The 6,000-nt window shown below is 45.2% G+C and overlaps 1 long non-coding RNA gene across 1 annotated transcript in view; it reads left to right on the top strand.

Moving 5' to 3' along the window:
- The first annotated feature begins 299 nt into the window (after nt 1-299).
- The window catches only part of LOC123623142, a 55,816-nt gene continuing 50,115 nt past the window's right edge, over nt 300-6,000 (top strand). The window contains exon 1 of the long non-coding RNA XR_006729803.1: nt 300-472. This is a non-coding gene — a long non-coding RNA (uncharacterized LOC123623142). The remainder of the gene's footprint in view (nt 473-6,000) is intronic.

Genomic DNA, 6,000 nt, shown 5'->3' with positions numbered 1-6,000 from the left:
GTGTCGTGTGGGGCTCCTGGGCTCTGTTGACTGACACATTTTTGAGCACAAGTGAACCTGGAGGCGGAGTATGTGAGAGAGAAAAAGAGAGCTGGTCAAGGTCCCTGGTGCCCTCAACAGGGGATAACCACAGCATTCACCTCCCTAGCATTCCCCTCTGCAGCACTCTTAAGGGTTTGGACTTGTCATGGAATTCAAAGGAAAGTGTGCCCTGCTTCTTGGGATGGGGAGGGATCCTGCAGGGACTGGCACTAGTACCTTAGCAAAAATGGCAACGAATATCTAGGATATTTAAAATGTAATATTTTTAGATGCAAAGAGTGGAGTTGACCTTGAGGTGGAAGAGAGAAGGTTAGCACTATTGAGGATGTGCACAGAAGTGAATCGTGCTGGCCTCCACAGTTCAACGACGGCCTGGAGGGGAATCAGTGAGAGGGCTGCACACATTTGGAGCATTTCCACCCTGACACAGGTACTGGTGTATAGGATAGATATCGATGTGTATGGACAGAGGGAGAAAGGGGGTAGGGAGGAGAAGGGGAGGGAGAAGGTGAGAGAGGGGAAAAAGTGAAGAAGAAAGACAGACTCATTTTACTGTTTAAGGAAAGATTAATTAAGGATCGATACTTTGTACAATAAACCTGCTGGTTACAGTCTGCTTCCCCGGAAGAAGGCAGGAAGCTGCTCACGCCATGCCAGGTTGATTGGGCACCAAGCACACTCTTGCTCGGCTGCGTGTGCTGACTCATCACTCACTACTCAGGGCTGGGCAGAGAGGATACAGGCAGATGTTTTTCTTTTTGGCATGTATTATATCATAGTGTCTTGGACAACTGGGCCCTGTCCTTAATTAGACCTTCAGTGCATCCACGTGGTAGTGCTTAGAGGACAAGTTTCTACCTATAAACATGAGAGTAATTAACATAAGAAAGTATAGAAAGTGAGGTCCAGGAGAGCCTGTTTTTCTAGAAAGTCTCTGCCCTCAGGTCAGCTAGGTGGAAATCCAGCCCTGAAACGCAGCACTGAAAGCCACACAGAGGGGAGCTTGCATGTACCAGCCCTAAGCTCCCTGCGCTGAGAACCCTCCCTGCCACATGGCTGACAGTTGGCAGCCGGCTCCTCTTCAGTCTCTTCCAGGGTCAGGGAACTTACCACAGCAAAACCAACCCCTTTTTCTTAAATAAGAGAGCCCTCTCTTACTGAAACTTGGCCTACTTTCTCATTTTAAAAACTTGTCAATTTCATAATTGAAAAGTAACACCTCACCATTATGTTGTTTTATATGTCTTTGATACAAGTGAGTTGAATGTCTTTTTTTCTATGCTTATGATGGTCATTTATATTCATTCTTCTATGATTTAACTCTACATTTCCTTTGCTCATTTTTTTCCTATTGGTGTGATATTGTGTTTCAGATCGGTTTATAAGAGTTTTATATGACTTAAATTATAGCCTTTGTTTTCCACATTTATTTTTATATTTCTTTCCCAGTTTATGATTTCTCATTTTGTTATTGTTAGATTTGATGAATAGATTTTTAAAAATTTTATGTATTTAATTAAATCTTTCTATCTGAGATCTTATCTTGTATTTATTCATAGAAATTCCTTCTCCATTCTGAAATAATTAAATATTAGTTTTTTAATCTAGATTTCTATATTCTTTTATAAATATTCAGGGCATCTTTCACACATGTGGATTTTTACTCATTTTTAAGCCTAGATTAAATCCAACATTTTTCTCCTTCAAAAACAGCCATTTTCGACAACACCATTCGTTTAATAATCCATCTCTACCCCTTAGTTAGTGATCCATATAACATACAAATTCCCAAACACGCTAAGGCCCAGTTTTCTTGGAATAGCTCTCTTTATACATTTCTTCCTGGGGCTGAACTGAAATCTGTCACCTTTTAACTTTTACTTCTTGAACCTTCTGCCCTTGTGGCCCTGATACATGAGGAGCCCTGTGATGTCATTCTGTTAAAGTGTGTTCGGGGGCTCTGTGATATGTCACCAATAAAGCGCCTTCGAGGGACTATACTTTCTCTGCCTTCTTCAGTGAGAGGAAGTTATCTTCCGCATCCCAGAGTGGCTGGGTTAGACACCACCTTGTTGCCCCTGAGGGCAGCTCTCTCCAAAGGCTATGTGTAGGGAAAGTAACCTCAATGTTCAAAAGACAAGTATTTTTTTCAAGATATTTTGCATTTTAAAGGTTTGGAAGTCAGGCCACCTGGCCCAGAGGGAGTTGGACAGGTGGGCAGGAAGGAGAAGTGGAGATGGTGCTTCTAAGCCTGCACGAGGCAGGGGCTGGAACCACCCTCTGTCCTGTTTCCACCCTGGGGCAGAGATGGAGGGTGTGCATGTGGGTTGAAAGAATTACTGCCTTGGTGCCTAAGCTCATAAGCCTCTATACCTGCACAGGGACTGTGCCTGCAGATGAGCACGCAAGGGGCAGTGTGAGTCTACGCTCCAGCAGCCGGTCTGTGGCAGTGAGAAACAGTGGTTGTCATGGGACAGCCAGGCTCCAGGTCCCTCGATGCAGCATCAGGGAGGGCTGGCTCCTTTGTGACTGAGTCACCTCCTGGGATTCTTGGACAATCCAGTTTGGGTGGCTGGGAAGCCGCAAGGGGAAGATAGTGAATTAACTGTTAATAAGGTTTGTGTCTACCTAAGTAGTTAATCAGAAAAAGTAAAGATTTGACATGCATTTGCAGAGCAGTTCAAACCAGTTAAACCTGTCAAAACAGGTCAATTCAGGTCAAACCATTTAAACCACATAGCTACTGGTTATCCCTCCCAAATCTTATTGTCTCCAGACTAAATATTCCTGTTTTTATAAAATCATTCTTAAAATGATTTTCAGTGCCCTTTTCACCCTTATCTGGCTCGTCTCCTGTCTGCCAATATTGCCATTAAGCTGCGGCATCTAGAATTTACCAGGTAATCCAATGCAGTTACCAGATTGGAAATTACTCCTGCTCCGGATACAGTATGGGTTGGATATTTTCTGTTTGTCTTTTCAGATCCACTTTTCAAACTCCTCCCTGCTGTACTGGGCCTGGAAGGTGGGCTGGTATGACCTGAATGGGCTACAACCAGGAGCTCCGTCACTAGCTGGCTTCTGGTAGGGCTTGGCCAACGGAGGGCACAAAAGAGACCCAGAGGGTGGGAAGAGAGTGAGGTGCTGGTGTTTATTCCCCCAAGTCCCTCTTGGTCTGTCCCTCTGCTTGAGACCACAGCTCTTCCAGGGGCCTCTCCAGCAAGGCTTCTCTTCTGGCTCCCTTCCTTAGTCCTTGAGATATAGCTTGAAATGTAGGGTTGGCAACAGCTCCCACTTCTGTACCGTCCTCGGTTTCCCTTAATCATTCTCACACTTTTGTAAATAGTTCTATATTAAATGCTCCCTAATTACCACATTTGACTTTGCCATCTGTTTCCTAGGCATATGCACTTTATGAAACATCCAGGTGTTTCTCACGCACATTATATTTGAGAACCATTGACTGAGAAGTGCTGAAGTGGCTAAATGGGATTCCCACCAGCTATTTATATTATGTTATAGAAACAACGGTAATCATGTTATGAGAATCCCTCCTCTTCCCTCCCAGTGAGGGGGCAGAGCCGTGCACATCGTGGTCTGGCTGGATACCTACCCAGCTATCAATGAATTGCTCTGACATTGACCTTATGTAGGTAGGTCCTGCCTGGAAACCAGAGGCTGGGCATAGAGGAAGGAGGCTGGGACTTTGATGAGCTGGGGCTGGGGTTGTCACAGGAATGAAGAGTTGAGCAGTCAGGACAACGCTTCTCTGCGGGAGCTTGCTCAGGGACAGTGACAGAGGAGGCTGGGGCCCATCCCAGGGCTGACCAGTGAGTGCGGAGGTGCCTGCAGCTGAGAGGACAACACAAGAGGGATACTGGACATCCCGCCTTTTCGAAAAATGTACTAGAAAAAGTTACCCTTGAGGCCGAGGGAAGATGACACTTATTTTATAGTTGCTTTCCCATTGCTTTGTTTTGTTTAATGCAAAATTCTTTTCAGGGTCAACTTACAGCAACCAATACTAACAGCTGCCTAGGTTGCTGCAGAGGCCTACCCACCGGGCCCCACTTTCACTCTCTCTCCATCAGTTCCTTCTCCCTGGGGCAGCCTGAGTGATATATTAAAATGCAAATTAGGCCCCCTCACTCCTCTCAGTAAAGGTCAGGACTGGTTTCCTACTGCACTTAGGGGAAGGCACACAGAGGCAACACACCCCTAGGGGCCTGCTTCCTTCATGGGCTTGTTTATCTGTTTGCTTATTTCCTTCAACTTCTGAATGGATGACTTCGTTAGATGAGCAAACTATAACAGCAGAGCTTACCTGAATGGGGTTAATGTTGATGCATATAAAAGAACGACCTCCAAGTTGCACAACCCCATGCCGTCTGCTGGAAGGGAGTAGGACAGAATGGAGCAAGTATCCTGGTGTCTTAGGACAGTGCTGGTCAACAGAAATAGGATGCATGCTTGTTATAGAATTTAAAATTTTCTAGTAGCCACATTAAAAATAATCAGGTGAAATAAATTTTAATAGTTAACTTTAAAAATATCAAATAGGTATTAATGAAGCTGTTCTCAAAGGAAAGCATTTTTAGCCTACTTCAGGTTTTCAGTTTGCACTTACATCAATCAGAATGAAATAATACTAAAAATAGAGTTACAGCACACTAGCCACATTTTAAGTGCTCCGCAGACACATGGGGCTAGTAGCTACTCCGCTGTGCCATGCAGTCCTCAGGCTCTGCTGCTGCACCTGGCTTTACCCAGCGGCACCGAGGGTGCCCCTCTCTGCTGCTTTCTCATCTCCCTTCAGAACGCCTCTCCACTGCCTACCTTCTCCCGCTCGCCCTCCCAGCCCCGTAGAACTGTCATCCTCCCAGCCTTCCTTCTCCCCAAGCTCCCCTTGGTGTTCCTCCAACATCTCTCTTAGAAGGTAAGAAGGTAGATTAAAGGCATTTGCAGGCCAGTGTAAATGAGGCTTGATACAAATCTCCTACCCCAAATTACCCTCTAATTACTGGAAGAGGGTGGGAACCAATTGCAATGAATTCTGCTCCAGAGCTTTTACTTAATCCAGGTGTGTAATGTTCAAGGACTCAGCGTGGCGACCACGAAAACTCCCAGCCCTCTCCTCAGCCCCTCCCTTGCCTTGCTCACCCTGGCAAGCCAAGGCCTCAGAACTCAGTCAACACAGCTCTCATGAACAAATAATGAAATAGCTGTAATGTATACAGCATGGATAATGTCAGACCTCATACCCTGGTATCTGGACTCCCCAGAAAGACCCACCAAAGGAGCCCATTATCATCTCATTCACATGGACTCTGAGGGTGCAGCCAGGGTGGGGGTGGGTCTGTCTGACCAGAGCCTGGGGCGGCCTGGACACTAGCCCCTCTTGGGACCTCAGCTGTCTGGCAGATGAGGACAGATGTCTGAGCAGCCAAACCATGTGAGAAAGGCTGGTTTGGGGGAGGCTCCCAGAGAGCTGAGGATCCACTGAGTATCCACAGCAAAGTGTGTGCAGATTACCGAGGGCAGAGACTTCTCCTTCTACCCACAGGGGCTTTTGTCCCCAGAGAGGACAGATTCAGTGTTACCTACAGCTACTAAAAGTGATGATCTCTGAGATGTTCCACTTCTGTTCCCTACAATGGCTTGTTTGTTGTTGATAATATTCTTTTACTTTTAAAAAAAATTGAGATATAATAAAAAAGTACACTTTGATAAATTTTGACAGTTGCAAACCTCCCTATGTAACCATTACCCCAATGAAGATATCGAACATTTCCATTACCTGAGAAACTACTCTCATGCCTCCTTCCAAGTAATGCTTCTTGCAGGGACAAAAACCATTCTAACCTTGTCACTATAGATTATATAGTTATGCCTTTTCTTGAACTTCATAAAAATCTGATCATATAGGATGCATTTTTTTTTATGTCTGACTTCTGCTTG

The sequence above is a fragment of the Lemur catta genome, chromosome 18 (assembly GCF_020740605.2).
Source record: "Lemur catta isolate mLemCat1 chromosome 18, mLemCat1.pri, whole genome shotgun sequence".
Lineage (NCBI taxonomy): Eukaryota > Metazoa > Chordata > Mammalia > Primates > Lemuridae > Lemur > Lemur catta.
The sequence above is the reverse complement of the archived record's forward strand: the minus strand, read 5'-3'. Positions and strand labels throughout refer to the sequence as shown.